At 36.6% G+C, this 16,096-nt stretch overlaps 1 long non-coding RNA gene across 1 annotated transcript; it reads left to right on the forward strand.

The window, feature by feature from the left end:
• The first annotated feature begins 4,980 nt into the window (after positions 1 to 4,980).
• On the forward strand, positions 4,981 to 12,240 carry LOC108432754. Its single transcript, XR_001858249.1, has 2 exons — positions 4,981 to 5,156; positions 8,190 to 12,240. It is a non-coding gene; the product is annotated as an uncharacterized LOC108432754 (long non-coding RNA).
• The last annotated feature ends 3,856 nt before the right edge of the window (positions 12,241 to 16,096 follow it).

The raw sequence follows: 16,096 nt of genomic DNA on the forward strand, positions 1-16,096 counted from the left end.
TGACATCAGAATCAACGTCACTTTGATTTACAGGGATGTCATCTGGCCTGGGCTTCTGGGGCTTTAGGCTCAAATATTTTTAACCAGCCACAGACTTTATAACACTGACATTTCATACATTGCGCCCAAGACTTGATTACACATCGCTTTCATGGCAGTTTCATTCAAGACACACAGAGAAAAGGAAATGTCTGTAAAAAATGGTTTCATCAACCGTTCTTAAGTAAAAATTTCTTCTTAAATTATTCTTCTTAAATTAAATTAATGAGGAGATATGGAAATGACTTTATTGATAGCACTATTTGGAAAACAACTTTTCTTTTTCATTTTCGGCTCTTTTATTTTGCTTCTTTATGATTTTGTTTAAAAGACATGAGAATCAACACTGTTAAATCACCACAGGTTTTGTTCATGTGTAAATCCTCACATCAAATAAAAAGTACCCACTGCACATTTCATAGGTTAATTTTAAAAAGCCCCAGATCCTGTCCCTATCACCGTTACTAATGAGCTGCTGAAGTTGCTAATGATCTACAAGCTCTGATCTGCTTTGAGGTTCTTCTTTCAGCCATTTCTAGACCTGAACAATATTGGCTTTTATACTTATGAATGATTGATCCACCCTAAACCCATTAAATCCATTCAAATATAGCCATTACCACCCATTATACTGGCTTTGAGGGGCACAAATCCTGTGCGCAAGCCAACACGGTTGTCTTAAGCAGCTTTATTAGACCATCAGCGTCATTCCCGCAAGTCCTGAGACCACAGCCTGATCCAATGTTCTTCTTACTGGTATCTAATCAGTGAACATTTGACATTGTTTTGTGCTTTCTTGATGTCCCATTGGTTAATATGGCTCATGTGGAAAAGTACAAAAACTGTAAAACTGTTACAGAGTAATGGTGACCTATTCAAGTTACTAGCTAATATATTGTGATGAAATCAGTTTAGAACAATGCTTTTAAGTTCTAATTGTGTACCAACACAGACATCCTATTACATATGATGCTACTCACTGATCCTGTTCAACCGAAACTAAATTCACTTGAATTATTAACTAACAAAAAAGGTGCAGAACAACTGTGTTTAAGGTTTTGTTTGTGCATCAAATTTGTTTCATGAATCAGATTTTTGTGTCCATTGTAAGTCCTTCACCGAGTTTTGACTGAGTTCTCTTTGGATGCTCTTTCAATCAGATTCATCAGATTCATCTACTTGGTGTAGGGCTCTGCTGCACAAAATTTTCTTCTGCACATTGTGTGCAATTACACATTTTCACCAGAGAGGTCTCCAAATCCCCCAATCTCACGCAATGTAGCTTTAATATAATTTGTCAAAAATGCAGTGGTTTCAGAGATTTTCTTCCTCTGCTCTTTATCAAAGTGGAATAATTCAGATATAAAATAATTAATTATTTGTTCTGTTTTGTTTTTGCAAGGAGAAGAATATGATTTGGAGGGTGTGGGGCTCCCCAAATTACAATAAATAAATAAATAAACAAAACCATCTAAATTTGAAAGAACAATGTAAACGAAGTAAGAGGTAGAAAACAAATAGCAAATGAATAAATAAATAAATAAATAAATATTAATAGTACTTTTTTTATTGTTAATCATTCTTTTTACATACACATCAAATGTAGGGAGATATTTTGAAGTTGCAGGCAAAAGTATGATTTTCTCATTGCACATTCTGCCATTAAGAAGCACTATGCATCAAATGACAAAAAGAACCTTCATGAAATCCAATCTGACAGGTCACTCAAGTTTACTGGGAGGACCTGAAGAAATCCATTGAAAATTGACACCACAAGACCCCAAAAGCCTGCACCCAGCTCAGCCTAACCTTACTGACCCACTCGAAACCTGATGATGTGGGTAACCAAAACACCCTTTGATCTAAATCCACTTATTTTTACCCTCAAGTGGATCATTTAGGATTACAATTGTTTGACAAAGTTAAATTTGTGTATATAATGATGTACATGCTGTCAGTAAAACTCACATTTAGCTTCATGGAAAAAACAGGCAATTGGTGAACAACATAAATGATTACTGGACTGAAAACTGAACTGCAAAAAGATCTGAAAACTCCATTTCTAACCTGTGACCAACAGCATACAGTGTCCAAGCATGTTCATGCAAGTTTTGCTCATGCTGACAGAATTCTTTGGAATAATTACTGGAATAATTACTTGAATCTGCTCTGACTATTTGGATGGAATACTTGGTTGCTTTGAAAGCTGGTTGTTCAATGTGAATGAATGAATGAATGAATGGCATGTTTACCATTTAAATATTTGGAATCACTTGCCATTTACCAGAAGGCATTTTCAGATGCTGAATATTTGAAGAATTCAGTGAAAAAGGAGTAGATAGACAGACAGACTGATAGATAGATAGATAGATAGATAGATAGATAGATAGATAGATAGATAGATAGATAGATAGATAGATAGATAGATAGATAGATAGATAGATAGATAGATAGATAGATAGATAGATAGATAGATAGATAGATGGACAGCAGTGGTATTTTTGTATCAAGTATTTTTTGTCAAGTTATTTACCTCCATTTTGAGCTCTACTTTTGGAACTATAATAAACTCTAGATTTTAATATTATTATATATTCTCAATGTTATTCAACTTTCTTAGTCATTTAAATTTTTTCTACAGTTTCTTTATTTTTTATTTCTTTATGTTTATTTACAGTTTCCATACATCCTACTAATACTGTGAAACCTCTGAAGTTGAACAGGATGAATATATTGGAATCATGCATTGGAATTATGTATTTATCTGCATCCAAATTGGATTTATCTTATTAAAAACATTAATTCCAAACACTTTTCCAAATTCAGTATAACCCTAACATACAGACCCAATTACAAAAAAAGGTGGGACAGTAGGTAAAAAGCAAATAAAAAAAGAAAGCAGTGAATTTTGCAGGTATGTAATTGAAAACAGGTCAAAGAAAAGATATTCAATATTTTACCTCATAAACTTCTTTGTAAATATATGCAAACTCCAAAGCTGAAGCCTGCAAGAAAACATTCTCACCTTTGTGCTCTTGAGTGTTTGTAGATTCTGTTCTTACCTAAGAACAAATCCCAAATAATTAAACATTGGTGAATGCCAGCATCTTCATGAAAACTTTTTTACATAAAAATTTTAAAGGGTCTTAGAGTGTCAGTATGCTGTGTATGCTGCCTGTCACTAGCTTAAGGACACCCTGGCACAAGGTGAAGCCTTTAATACACAACGTTATTGCCAGTGGTAGACAGTAACTAAGTAAATGTAACTTGGCACTGCACTTTTGTGTATCTGTACTTTACTTAAGTATTTCCATTTTGGGTAACTTTTTACTTTCACTCCATTACATGTCAAAGTCAAATATCTTACTTTTTACTCCACCACATTATGTTAAATCTGCGGATCCTTTTGGCGTATGTGTGTATAAAAACATAACATGTCAAAATGAAAGAAGCATGAAGCAAGAACACCAATCAGGGCACAGCGCGCACTTTGTTTTGACGTGTTGGACCCACCGACCCAGCACAAGCACACGGTTCAACGTCAATATAGCAACGTAAAATTTTGGGAGAGTCTAGTCCAACATAAATGATGGAGAAAACTCCTGACTCTAACCTAACTTAGCGTAAATAGACCACAATATAGAAATATGTACACACATGCAGCTGTGATTGGCGTATCTTTTTCTGAATTTATACAAACACTATTTCATTTTATAGTAAATTTGTTTTGGCTAGTTTATGTTTATGAACAGAGACCTACAGATGCAATATAATAAAGGAAAACTCACTTGTGAGTTTAAAGTTTTTATTAAACTAAAACTTGTAGCTAAGTTGCGAATAAATCTCAAACTTTTGCAAAAAATGATTTCATAGCCATTTGGTTCTGCCTACAGTCCAGACCTGTCTGCCAATGAAAACCTCAGCTGCATTATGAAGTGCAATACTCGAGAACGGAGACCCCAGAAAAAAATGCACTACAAGAACTACAACAATTGGTGTCCACAGTTCCTAAATGATTGCTTAACACTGTCGAAAGAAAAGTTGACATAACACAGTGGTAAACATGCCCCTGTTCCAATTTTTTTGGAACATGTTGCCGGCTTCAAATTTAGACCTCAAAAAATTTATCCTCAAAAAACAATAACTAATTGAAACATTAGGTATCAGGTCTCTGTACTATTTGATACAGGTTCAGAAAGGGATTGCAAGTCATTGCTGTCTGTTTTATATTTTCATTTGTTGTATTCTCCCAGATTTCTTGGAATTAGGTTTATAAGTGGTCAGTCTCCTTTTCATATTTCATATTCCAGATCATTACCAACAAAGGCAATAAAGGGTCTATGTTCCTGGTCAGTCAAGTCTACATTGTAAAACTAATGCACTGAACTGACTTGATTCGAATTTGTACACCACTGCTGTTTGACCAAAATCTATTTTTTATGATGTAATATAGTTATTATAATATTATAACATTATTAATGTAGAAGAGATGTGCACATTTGGATGAAGAAATTTCATAAGTGTGTTTTTCAGTGTCATCTGTAACATTTGCAATTCTACACGTGAGACGTTGACCTTGTGAGAATCTTTTTTTGTTAGACCGGACATGGATTACGCCCAGTTTTACAGATCCAACAGTGAATCACCATGGGAAATTCCTTTTAGGCTTTCTAGGCTTAGGCTTAATCTGGGCCTGCAAAACTGGCCCTACATCATATGCATGAAGCATGAACTCACTAATAAACAGTATGTGGTGGTTTGCATTTTTTGTGGTCATGTGTATCACAAAACAACCTCTGAGCAATTATTTAGCACTGCATGTGTACATATGAGCACGCACACACTTACAAAGGCTCCCTGGGATGCACCAGCAGACATGTGACCGATTACACAAGCAGTCTAGGCCTTATAAGCCCTGTGGAGGTAACTGTCTCAAGAGAGCAGATAGATCAGGCCAGAGACAACGGTCTGTGAGCGTACGGGACACTTTGTTGTGTGTGAGAGGGGGCTTCTGGGGGGTCTCTGGCCAGGGAAGTGACCTGAGAGGAGAGAAAGGAAGCATTGAGATGTTTTTCCGCTTGCCACGTTTGACCCCTGGATATATCCGCTACTTGCAGGTGAGTGGCCTGTAGTCCAGTGGACTGACCTTTTTACTAACTTCACATCTGTAAATCATCTCATAGATATTCCACAGATGCTGACTTACAGCATAACTGTCGTACCATATTGTTAATTAAACAGGAATTTTACAGACTTTTCAAAATTTCAAGACTTTTACAAAACTCAACCACTAAGATGCAAAAAAGTCCTTCACATTGGTTTGATGTGAAATGCTCTCTTCTTGATAATCTTACCCAGTCATTATTATTCACAGGGGTGGTGATAGGAACCAGACATCCAAACAGTTCTGTAATGCCTGTAAAAGCTCCCAGAAACTTCAAAATTCATGAAACAGTCACACATACACGTCCTGATATCTGAGACACTGTGCCTCATTGAACCACCATTCTTAAGAAGAAATTTCTTCTTCAAACCCACTTATGCTTTTTTTTTTTTTGCTAAGATTCTGACATTCAACAATGTTTTTATATTTGGGATTTATTCTTAGGTCAGAACACAGTCTTTGCAAAGTCAAGAGCATAAAGATGTGAACAAGTCTTAGGTTTAAGAGCACGTCATGAATGACTTTTTCTTATGATCTTTTTTTAAGAAAAAATTTAAGAAAAAAACGTAGGAAGATATTAGTATACGAGACCCTTTAAATTTACAATAGTTCTGACAATGTTTTGACATAAAAATGACTTTTTAAAATTAGTAGAGAGGTACACACAAGGTGGCATAAACCAAAAGAACATTTTTGTTTCATATTTACAAAATTTTCATAGTTTGCCATCAGTAACGTTACATATAATAACTCAGAAAATGTGAAGGTTCACTGGGCATTTTGGATTGCAAATAAAATGGTTATATTTGTGACACCTGGTTCCTATCACCACCACTGAGTCAAAATCTGAGTCAAGAAATGTCTCTACAATACACTATTTCACATGAAGCCACTATGAATGACTTGGTGCACTTCTCAGTCATAGAATTATGCAGACAGTTGGTGGAATTCCTCTTTTAAAGAAATAAATTTGATTCAGAATAAGCAAACAATGCCAGAAATTTGAATTACATCAAGGAAAATAATTTATTTCAATAGATTATTTCCATATATTTCAGTAACGGTTTACAAAAATATTTTTGATGAAAATGAGTTCATTCATAGGTTTATTGCATCGTTATCCTAAAGAAAAATACACACTTTGATCTGATTTAATTGTGTCACACAGTGATAGTTAATGGTGACATTAATAGCAGTGATAAGCAGCGATGATAAGTTATGCGAATATCTCCAGCAAGTGATCCAATCCGACCTACTGCAATAGTGTTAAGGTGTATAGGTGAACCATTCACCTGTAGGATTATTCTAGCTCTGAATGAGCCTAGACAGCTGCCAGTGACCTGCTTAGGTTCTAATTAATTCTGCTTAATAGGATCACTCGTCAAACAGCATGCTTGTTCTAAATCTTTAAGTCACTCTATTTCAGACAACCAATGCTGCTTGGCTTATCTGTTTCCATCACTGTAGGTGACAAATGTCACAGCCTAAAAAAACAATGAATGTTTGGATGGTCTTGTATAGAGGTTCACTAACTATGCACAGGACATTACATAAATAAATAGTGTGTGCAGTTAAGCCAATCTAACAGTATCTTTTCATTTAAGATGCTCTTAAGAAGTGCTGTATGCATAATCACAACTGATTTGAATAAATGTCTCCATCATTCCATCTGAAAGACTAAATGAGAATTGTTTCATTTAAAAGTTGCCTTAAATAAAAAGGCACATTCAGAAATAGGCTTCAGGCAGAAAGCCAGAAGGGTTGGAAATTGCTGTGCTTTTATCTACATCAAAACCATGGCCAGCACACATTCACACGCTATAGATTGCAGCTTTTATTTCCTTGCGAAATGAGAACCAGAAGATTGCCCAAAAAATCTTCCATGTTGGCGCAATTAGCAAGATAATGCAACAATTACAAAAAAGTAAAGAGTATAATTTTGTTGTAGCTACTTTTGCTACTGTAGAAGCTGTAGATAACTGGCATGATGGATGACAGTGTGATTTGTGTGCAGCCAAAATTAAATTTGATGCAAAATTTTGCAAATGAAATTAATTTGCCTCAGAATTTTGGGATGTGAAATCAATCATCATGCTAAATTCCATTGAAAAGAATGTAATTTCCTCATAAAATTTCACTTGTAAAAGCTCCCAATTCAGTACTTCTCACTTCTGGCTAGAAAAACTCAAAGCATGGATAGTGTTCTTAACTGTCAGCTTATCATATGACATCAAATCAACGTGGCTGCTCCCAGTGTCATCAGCAATAAAGCACCATTTCTTTACTATTGAATATATCGCTGTTGTCAGAAGAAAACCTTGTATCTCCAAAATGGTAACTTTACAGAATAAGTGAAAAACCTGCTATACTTTTAAATGAAGGAAACCAGATATTTTCCCAGGTCATTGTGGGTCACTTATTTTGATCCATTTATCATGAAATTTACACACAATGTAAAGGACAACAGGTGCTTTTAAATTATGTCAAAAACTGAAAAGCAACAAAAATGGAGATACAAGGCTTTCTTCTGAAAGCAGCAATTTGCTTTAGATGAGTCAACATTTACGCTTAATCAAATGTTAAACCTATCATAAAGTTCACTGTTTTGACAAGGTAAGTGTATCATCAGTGTTAAAGCCGTATCACTAACGTTAGCTGGCTTGCTAACAATGCTTCCTTTTATGGAGGCATGTTTGTTACTGAGTTGCATTATATTTGGAACTTGAATTGAGCTACTTCAGATAACAAATAAGCTCATTTTAAAAAAATTAATATAATCACTAATAATATAATTCACTGGTTACAATACTTGTTTAGCAGGTGAGCCAAATGCACAAATAAATATATAAACCCAGCGCTCTCAAGTCTGCATGCTGTTGACATCACAAAGTCAAACTCACAGGATTTAGGGCACTTTTTGGGATAGACATGATGGGCATGGTGACAAGGCCCTTGAGCACTGACCCCTATATTTTTTCCACTGCAGACTCAGGCAGTGCGGAGCGAACTGCAGAGGGAGAAGCCCCTGGCATCACGTTTCGCCATGCTACTGGGCCTTATGGGCTTTGGGATGTCAGGATACAGTTCACGACAGCTAACGCTGCACTACAAGCCATCGCCACATCTGTTGCGGTAAAGAGGAGAGTGAGGGAAAGAGGATAAAGGAAGGGCTAGTGACGTAGAGCTTAATCACCCTAGCTAGCCAGCCAGCACTACATTGTTGTAATATGGATTGTGATATGGCCCTCTACATCCACTCATAGCTTAGTCAGGTTCATATCTGTTACCTAAAGGATGCTTTGTTTTGTAGCGACCCACTCTGCATCATGCTAAAGCTAATAGTCTTGATGTGCTTGCGAGGATGGCCAATCCTCAACCAAGCTCTCCCCAGTCTGTTCTTGGATTCTGTGCCTTAGGGGACAGCATCCGCCTAATCTGAGTTTATACTGACGCATATTCTCCAACTACACGTCTCAGAGAGTTATATGTTTTACAAAGAAAGAGTATAGCTAGCGCTGCAGTAAATTAGCCTATGGATTCTACTTCAGCACCTAGCATGAGGCTGCTGTCAAACAAGACAACCGACCTATAGCCCTTCACAGTTTCAGCCCAATCAATCACTGCTTTAGTTTGAATTGTGATTGGTCTGGGGTTGGCATGAACGTGTGAAATGGCTGAAGGAAGCCCCAGTCAAACTATGTGCGAAGGCACTAAATGAAGATGCCCATTGACTTCCATTAAAATGAAGCATGAACTTCAACTGCCAATGAAATTCAGACGACTAAAGTTTCCAGAACAATGCTAGGAAATATAGATCTCAAGTTAGTGTTCTGTTTGCAACTATCATAGTGACTGAGCTAACCTGTTAGCTAAAAGCAAAAGGTTAGCTAGTTTGAGGAGCTGGAATCCACTTGCTATGCACGTATAACTATAGACTGCTGTTAAGTGACTCAAATAGAAGTCAAAATAGTTTGCAGTATGGTGTATATTGCTGTTGTCTATCTGATAGCTGATGGTAGACTAAACCTATTTATAGATATATTCATGTCAGAAATGTTCATGAGGTGGAGCACTGTCTTAGGCCTAACTCAGAAATAGCATGTCATGCTATTTTTGTTTGATAAGTCACTGCCTCCAATACAGATTAGCATGCGCAACATTAGCTACTGGTTGCTGGTCAAATTTAAAACGTGACTCCCAAATCAAATCTTATTCATTATTTATGATGTAATGATATTAAGATCTGTGTACTAGTCAAACTAAATTTTAATGTGTGTTTTCCTCCCAAAACTAGACAAGGAAGTAGGCATGTTCCTTGTGTTTGTTCGTCAACAAAACCTTAGCATTTGGTCAAAAATGCTATTTTGCACAGTGTGTATCTATGATATATTTGTCTAATTTATAAACTACTTAAGCATGTTGATTGTGATTTTGAAACTTTATTTTAACTCTGTACTTCTGTATGAATGGCTGAAAGGTTTATTTGTTTGTGGGTGAACATGAACTGTATGGCATGAGTTAAGTGCAGAGGTGGGCAGAGGAGCTTAACTTGTATTTAAATGAAATAATGTCTTGGCAAAATGTAAAGAAACTTGAGTAAAAAGTATCAGCTGCAGAAACTCTTTCAATATGACATTATCCATACTGCAAACTGTAAATGTTGAGTTTAATTTTAAAAAGTTGGGAAACTTACTTTTTCTAAGTAAATTGACAAAGCATCTAAAATGCATTATACCTTAAGGAAACTGTTCGTTCAAAGTAAAGCAGTACATAAATGTGGAGGTTCAGGATCAAAGTTAATATTGAGTAATATTTGCTAAAAATCCTGCTTGAAAAATAGCACAGGCCACCATGGCTGGTCACCAGCAAAACTAGCATATGTTGAGTTTTGGATGCTGGTATGCTGGCCAACCAGCATGACCATGCTGGGTGACAAGCTAAACCAGCACCAGACCAGCATAAACTAGCTTGTACATGTGCTAATATTTGCTATTAAATTGCATTTCTTTTTGAAAAACTAAAATAATTTTTGTAAATTATCAAAAACAAAGTTGCTTAAAACTTTAAAGTAAATTATACTATTATTATAGTATATACAGCCTGAATGAAAACAAAACAGAGAATATGGAACTAAATGTGAAATTGAAACTGAGAAAAAAATTATTAATTAATTCCCTCAAAAACATATCTGTAGGTAAAAGTATTACAATTTAAATGCACAAATCCACCACCTGAGTAAATGGAACATCTCACCTCTGCCTAGCTGATGCTATGAGAGCAGGTCAGTGATTGTGGAAAGGGAATTTGAGGCTTCCGCCCTTGCTTAGCCACGCAGGGTGTTGAAAAATATAACGTCCCCTCAGCTATGGGCAATAAGGCCTGCCAACCTTAGTGCCAGTCAATGAGGGGTGTCAGCTCAGGGCTGTATTCAAATTCCCATCACATACACTAACCTCTCTGAACGAGATGACCAGATCTCTTTACTTTACTTTAGAAACACCTGATCATCTATTCGTTTTACTGAAATGTTTGTTTATTATGTGAACGTGTCACCGACAATTGAATGTGTTATTTTTAGTGAGGATGTAAATCTCGGACTTCATAATGTTTCGGTTTGATGACAGCGCATCGTGAAAGCTCAAATTCTTTGTAAACAATATGAACAATGCACCAGGCTAGGCTGTTATCACATTTCAATGTTTACAAATAGCCCAAAAATGTTATTTTGGCCAAATAATTTGTATATGCGTTATTAAATAGCATTATAATCAATTACACCCAATTCTAACCTTTCAAAATTGATGCAGTTGAATTACAACCATCACATATTGTCATATGACAAAATATGCAATATTTACACTAAATATGTGGAGTTTTAGAATATTTGGGCTAAGTATATTTAAATATGCCAGATTTAAATTTTTAAATGATATGTCAAGACAAGTATATATGTCAATACATGCATAAATAAGCCAATACACAGTCATATGCAATAGTTTGGGCACCCCAGACCTAATGACATGTTTTGGTGATTTTCTAAGTGAAAATAAGAGAACACACTTCCACACATTTAATGCATAAGTACTATTTATTCGCTGAATTTCACATACTGAGGAAAAAGAACCTAAAATGTGGCCTGTGCTAAGGTTGTGCCACATTATATATTTTATGTTTTATTTTTTTACAGTATGTTAAACTAAATTTTTACTCTGAAAATCAACGACACATATCATTTGTTGTTCATTTTACATGTGACTGTATTAAAATATATGCACACATGTAGATTAAATATAGGTAATAGTGTTAAATATGTGCATAAATCTTTGGTCCATGTGTTTTTTGATATGTGAGAAACTCAGCAAATACAATGTTTCATTCCAAAATTGTTTGCAACACTAAAGTACATTGAGCAAAACACATATTTGGCCCTTTTCAAATTTTTAAATACATTTGATACACACGTGAAAAGAAACGTGTATTGCGTATAGGTCAAAACAGATATATCAGCGCCCACTGATGGAGCTGGACATGCTGAGTCAGAAAACAAAGTCACAGTGACTGGGCATCAAGCAGAGGAAAAAAAGTAGCTTAAAAAGAGCCTAATCTACTGCTCTTCCTCATCGGATTAGCCCAGGGTCACAGCCCTGTAAATAGAGACCCCATAGAGCGAGTGCTTGTTTCTGAGATCGTGTTGTTAATTAGGACAAGGTGTGATCACAGGATCAGACACTTGAAATAGAAATTCCCTGGAATTGAATGTGCATTTGTTTTTTAGTGTGATCTGAAGGTCACAGTCTTGTGTTTCTGTTTAGAAGAAGCAGATTCACAGTTGCACCACAGTCTGAGATTCTTTGATTAATTAATTGGATTAATCCAGACTTAATTATGCTGTAACTAATGTTGCCATAGTAACATTGGTCAGAGAACCTTGTAAACAGTAGTGAATGTACTAGTTAAGCATTTATTGAATGTAAAGAATGTTGTACAGTAGAGTGATACATTTATTGATGTGTCCAATAAAAAAAAGGAAAAGCCAAGGTCATCATATTATTTCTAACATGCATTTCAGAAACACTTGCATGGCCTGTCAAAAGATTGAGGACACTTTGCCTTCTTTTAACATGTTCATGCTTACTTTGACTCACTAATTAAATCATTTTCCATCACTTTTTTTTAAATAAAACAATTTAGTAGTATGTAGCTACAAGCATTTGTTTCTAAATGTACCATTAATTCACCAATTCATACAATTCATACATGGAAGATTAAGCTTCAAAAACAGCCTGTTTTGAATTCAGTACTTTGTCATGTCACAAAAGCAAACACATCCACTGATTCCGCACATTTACCTCTGCCTATTCATGCTAAAGTTATAAGGGGTGTTTTAAAAAAAAAAAAGTTATAATGGGTGTTTGAATCAGTTGAATCAGGTCTTTCAATACAGTAAATTCAATCAGAAGAGGTCATTTACATATATTACTCTAAATGAGCAAACAAAACAGCCTGTTTAAAGGGAGGTTGGAAAAAGATCATGTGTGAGTGTGTGTGTGTGTGTGTGTGTGAGAGAGAGAGAGAGAGAGAGGGTACTTCCTAAGGTAATACTGCAGCATTTACAGCTTGTAGAATACATCTGTAGAATACAGTCGATTACCAGAGCCAATAATGTGGGTTGACCTGAAACTCATTTATAACAGAAGCCAAAGGGTAGGTACAAATCAAGATTCTACACTTAGATTACTGAACACTGCTGGAGAATTATTATATTATGTTAATTGAAGATCCATTAATGTGCTCATTAAAACATTTTTGAAAGGCTGATGGTCACTAGCGTAAAACGTTGTGGCATTAATGTTTTGCCTTTACCTTAAGCGAGCTGTGCATCATCTCCAAAAGGACGTGTTTAAGCGGAAAGTGAATAAAATGTACAGTTACAGATCTTCAGTTTAAAGGGACTGTGTCATAGAAAACTATCATTTTCTCACCATTTTTAAATGGAGGGAAGGGTTTGAAGGGGTTTGAAGGGTTTGATGTAGCACTTAAATGTTTCCAAAACAAGCAAACACAAAAGAAAAACACTTTTTGTGACGTCACAAAATGTCAACACATTTACATATAGCCTCCAATTTAGCCTACAGCAGTACAGGTCTGCCCATTCATGCTGACGGTGTGAGGAGTATTCTAGTCAACAAAATCAGCATGTTTAAAGTGATTGGAAAATAACCAGAAGTATAAAAAAAAGTTAAAAAGTAAAAAAATAAATAAATAAAAAACGTACACAAAGGTGGGCATCAGGCAAATGTAAGATAGGGGACCTTCAAGTTTCATCGCTTGCACTTTTGACAGTTGAATAATAAATAAATAAAAAAATAAATGTACAGCTTTAAATGTATCCTTGTTACGCAAGTGGCCAAAGGTGACCAAAAGCTTTTGATTGAATATCAGTCATGTGTCCAGTCAGCAGGAGGCGCTACTGTGAAATAACCTATTCATTCAGCCAGCATTAACAGCTCTCTCACATTACACAGAGGTATTCTGAGGTGTGTGTGTGTGTGTGTGTGTGTGTGTGTGTGTGTGTGTGTGTGTGTGTGTGTGTGTGTGTGCTCTTCCAGACGGTCACCTGTGGTGATCAGCGTGTTGTCGATTGAGTGACCCAGATCTTTAAGCTGGGCAAATCCTGACCAGAACCAGCTGGTCTGAACACACAATACAGACACACAGAGGCCTTTACACCAGTAAGGAAAGCTATAAGATATGCATTTCACACTCATACACGTTATACTTCTTTGTACATGTCTCTATGTAACATGATTTAGCAGCATGAGCAGCTCCATCTAAACTGAATTTAATGAAAGGTGATACACTGACACTCAGAGAGGAGAGAATGGTGGACAGAGAGGGAAGCATAGAAAGAGATAATGGAGAGAGAGAGACACAGAGACATGGACAGAGAGATATTGAAAAAAAGAGGGGGGGCAAGAAAAGACAGAAAAAGAGGAAAGAGTGAGAGAGAGAAATAGAGGAGCAGGAGAGAGAGAGGGAGAAGAAAGAATGAGGCCAAGAGAGAGAAAGAGAAATAGTGAAGAGAGAGGGTGGTCAGGAGAGAGATAATGAAGAGAGGGGTCATGAGAGAGAGAAAGAAAGAGAGATGGGGGGAAAGAAGAATAGAGAGATAGAATGTGGAAAGAGAGTGAGATGGATAGAGGGAGAAACAGGAGAAGGAGACAGATTGTGGAGAGATGGATAGATAGAAAGAGGGAAAGACATAATGGAATGAGAGGGCTGGGAGGAGAGAAATTGTGAGGAGAGAAGGAGGGAGAGAGAAATGGCAAAGAGAGAGAAGGAGAGAGGGGGAGAGAACTGAGCAGAAGAGGGATGATGGGGAGAGAGAGAGCGAGAGAGAGGGGAAGGGGAGGTTCTTATTCAGGATGAGTCAGCGTACAGAGATGTATCTGACTGTTGCGGCGGGTGTGGGTGTGGAGAGTGAAGGAATTTTTTTAATTAATCTTTTTTTTCTACATTTAGTTTTTAACAGCTTATCAATGCGTCCAGGTTTAACTTTTTCAAATGCAAATGCCAGCTGTGAGGCTTCACACCTCACTGAGGCAATCACCGAGAAGTCATAAGTCAGAGTAAGTGGGCTAAAATCTTTAAGACATTTTGTATGAGTGACATCATCAATTTAAACAAATGGTGTGAACTACTAGATTGATTGCATAGAGAAATCTGCACCCTACAGATGGGATTTACATGGGAATGGATTAAAGTACAAAGTTCAAAGTAGGAAACCCTATCAGGTCCTCAGGAACACTGAAAAATTACACTGCTCTTACTTCAAGTGATTCAAATACAGTATGTACATCATCAAATTAATACAGGTGGCACGGTGGCACAGTGGCCTGGGTTTGATTCCCTGATTGGGTGTTGTTGTGTGCAGTTTGCATGTTCTCCCCGTGTCTGTGAGGGTTTCCTCACACAGGCCAACTGGAGATTCTGAATTGCCCCTAGATGTGATTGTGACTGTCTATCGCTGTTGTCAGAACAAAACTCCATCTAAAATGGTAACTTTACAGGAGAAGAGAAAAACCTACTTTACTTTTAATGTAAGTCAGTGGAACCAGATGTTTTTCCAACTAATTTTGGATTGTTTCTTTTGGTCCATTTATCATGAAATGTATATACAATATGCAGGGCAACAAGCACTTTCAAACTGTGCCAAAAACTGAAAAACGACAAAAACAGAGATACAAGGTTTTGTTCTGACACCATCATAATGTCTGTGTGTCCGCTCTGTCCACGGTGTTTCTTGCCTTCTGTCCAGTGACCGTGGGAATAGGCTCCAGCTCCCCCCTGCAACAAAGGAGGATAAGCGGCTTAGATAATGTGTGTGAATTAAAACATAAACAAAATTAAATACATTAACGTCAATGTACGATATAATCTACACATGATATAAACATTTGAAGGCAATTAGATGTATTACTTATTTCTGCTGCCTTTTTAATGTAATGTAGCCTCTTTCTGTAGGCTTGCTAGTAGGACTGCTGCTAGTGAGCAATGAGGGGTAGAAGGGAGGTAAGAGAACTGCCTGCTGCACCCCTCCGCAAGGATGCTGCTATTCGGTCAAGGCCTGGCTGAAATAAAACAGCAAATTAGCATTTATACACTATCCAAACACTTACATAAATGTTGATTTAACCTGATATGAAGATGGAAATCAGTTTGCTTACAGTTTATCCATCCAAATATAGTTCATCAGTGGTACTGAAGGGGGTTAAGGTGTTGGCTGCATGAATCTTCACCTGTCTTGGTCTTGGCCTTTTGTCTGTAGATCTTCTGACCTTCTGCAGACTGACACGTGTAGGTGTGTCGCTATCACTGAAACATGTGTTTGCA

This window comes from Pygocentrus nattereri, chromosome 9 (assembly GCF_015220715.1).
Source record: "Pygocentrus nattereri isolate fPygNat1 chromosome 9, fPygNat1.pri, whole genome shotgun sequence".
NCBI lineage: Eukaryota > Metazoa > Chordata > Actinopteri > Characiformes > Serrasalmidae > Pygocentrus > Pygocentrus nattereri.